Consider the following 2,851-nt stretch of genomic DNA (forward strand, 5'->3'; position numbering starts at 1 on the left):
TTTTTTTTTTTTTTTTTTTTTGCCAAATATAAGATTCTATCATCTTCAAACAAGGATAATTTGACTTCTTCCTTTCTAATTTGGATGCTCTTTATTTCCTTCTCTTGTCTGATAGCTCTAGCTAGAACTTTTAGCACTATGTTGAATAACAGTGGTGAAAGTACACATCCTTGTCTTCTTCCAGATCTCAGAGACAAAGCTTTCTGTTTTACCCCATTCAGTCTGATACTAGCTGTGGGTCTCTTAAATATACCTTCTATTTTGTTCAGTTGTGTTTCTTCTATACCCAATTTTTTAAGAGTATTTATCATGAAGGATGTTGAATTTTATCAAATGCTTTTTTGGCATCAGTTGAAATTATCATATGGTTTTTGTCCTCCATTCTATTAATATAATGTATCACATTGATTGATTTACATATGTTGAACCATCCTTGAATTCCTGGGATAAAAATCAGTTGGTCATGATGAATGAACTTTTTAGTATGTTGTTGAATTTGATTTGCTAGTATCTTGTTGAGGATTTTTGCATCAATGGTCATCAGGGATACTGGCATATAGTTTTCTATTTTTGGAATATATGTCTGGTATTTGTATCAGGGTAATACTAACCTCATAGAAGGAGTTTAGAAGTATTCCCTTTTCCTTGATTTTTTGCAAAAAGTTGAGTAGGATTAGTATTACTTCTTCTTTAAATGTTTGTTAGAATTCAGCAGTGAAGCCATCAGGTCCTGGCTTTTCTTTGCTGGAAAAAAGTTCATCACAGCTTTGATCTTGTTACTTGTTATTTGTCTGTTCAGGTTTTAGATTTCTTCATGGTTCATTCTTGGTAGGTTGTGTTTGTCTAGGAATTTATCCATTTCTAGGTTTTCCATTTTATTAGCATATAATTGTTCACAGAAGCATCTAATGAGCCTTTGAATTTCTGTGATAACAGTTATAATGTTTCCTTTTTCATCTTTGATTTTATTTATTTGAGTCTTCTCTCTTTTTTCTTTATTTCTACTCTGATGTTTATTATTACTTTTCTTCTACTAATTTTGGGTTTAGTTTGCTCTTGCTTCTCTAATTCTTTAAGGTGCATTGTTAAGTTGTTTATTCATAGTTTTTCTACTTTGTTGATGTAGGCACTTATTGCTATAAACTTTCCTCTTAATACTGCTTTCACTGAATCTCATAGGTTTTAGTATGTTTTCATTTTCATTTGTTTCAAGAAATTTTTAAATTTCTTTCTTTCTTTCTTTTTTTTTTTTTGAGATGGACTCTCACTCTTGTCTCCCAGGCTGGAGTGCAATGGTGTGATCTCAGCTCACTGCAAGCTCCACCTCCCAGATTCATGCCATTCTTCTGCCTCAGCCTCCTGAGTAGCTGGGACTACAGGTGCCCACTACCACGCCCATCTAATTTTTGGATTTTTTTTAGTAGAGACGAGGCTTCACTGTGTTAGCCTGGATGGTCTCGATCTCCTGACCTCATGATCCTCCCGAGTTGGCCTCCCAAAGTGCTGGGATTACAGGCATGAGTCACTGCACCCGGCCCTTAATTTCTTTTTTAATTTTTTTAATGACTCACTAGTTATTCAGGAGCATATTGTTTAATTTCCATGTGTTTGTATATTTTCCAAAATATCACCTGTGACTGATTTCTAGTTTTATTCCATTGTGATCAGAGAAGACACTTGATATAACTTTAATTTTTAAAATGTTTTAACACTTGTTATATGGTTTAACATATGGTATATCCTTGAGAATAATCCATGTGCTGTAAAGAAGAATGTGTTTTCTGTTCCATTGGATGAAATATTCTGTAAATATCTATTAGGTCCTTTTGATCTGTAGTACAGATTAAATCCAATGTTTCTTTGATGATTTTCTGTCCGGGCAATCTGTCCAGTGCTACAAATAGGGTGTTAAAGTCTCCAGCTATTATTGAATTGGAGTCTATCTCTCTTTTTAACTACTTTAATAATATTTGCTTTACAGATCTGGGTGCTCCAGTGTTGAATGCATATATATTTATAATTGTTATATCCTCTTGCTGAATTGACTCTTTTATCATTATATAATGCCCTCCTTTGTCTCTTACGGTTTTTGTTTTTAAATATATTTTGTCTGATACAAGTATAGCTACTGCTGCTCTTTTTTGGTTTCCATTGGCATGGAATATCTTTTTCCATCCTTTTATTTTCAGTCTATGTTTATCTTTATACATGAAGTGTGTTTCTTGTAGGCAACAGATCATTGGGTGTTGGTTTCTTATTCGTTCAACCACTCTGTGTATTTTGATTGGAGAGTTTAGTCTGTTTACGTTCAATGTGATTATTGATAAGTGAAGACTTACTCTTGCCATTTTGTTATTTGTTTTCTGGTTGTTTTGTGGTCTTTACTTTCTTCTTTCCTTCCTTCTTGTCTTCCTTTTAGTGAAGGTAATTTTTTCTTGGTCATATGTTTGCATTTCTTGCTTTTTATTTTTTAAGTATTTGTTTTATTTCTTTTTATTTGAAGTTAACATGAGGCTTGCAAAGACTATCTTATAACCCATTATTTTAAACGGAGAACAACTTAACACTGATTGTATAAACACACTGATAAACAAGCAAAGAGAAAACTAGTAAAAACTATACGCTTTAACTTTATCTTGCTGCTTTTAAGTTTTTGTTGTTTCTATTTATATCTTCTTATACAATGTCTTGAAAAGTTGTAGTAGGTATTATTTTTGATAGGTTCATCTTTTAGTCTTTCTACTCAAGATATGAAGTTTACACACCACAATTACGGAGTTAAAACAGTCTGTATTTTTCTGCATACTTACTTTAACAGTGAGTTTTGTATCTTCAGATGATTTCTTATTGA

This window comes from Rhinopithecus bieti, unplaced genomic scaffold (genome assembly GCF_001698545.2).
Source record: "Rhinopithecus bieti isolate Rb0 unplaced genomic scaffold, ASM169854v2 scaffold_39883, whole genome shotgun sequence".
NCBI lineage: Eukaryota > Metazoa > Chordata > Mammalia > Primates > Cercopithecidae > Rhinopithecus > Rhinopithecus bieti.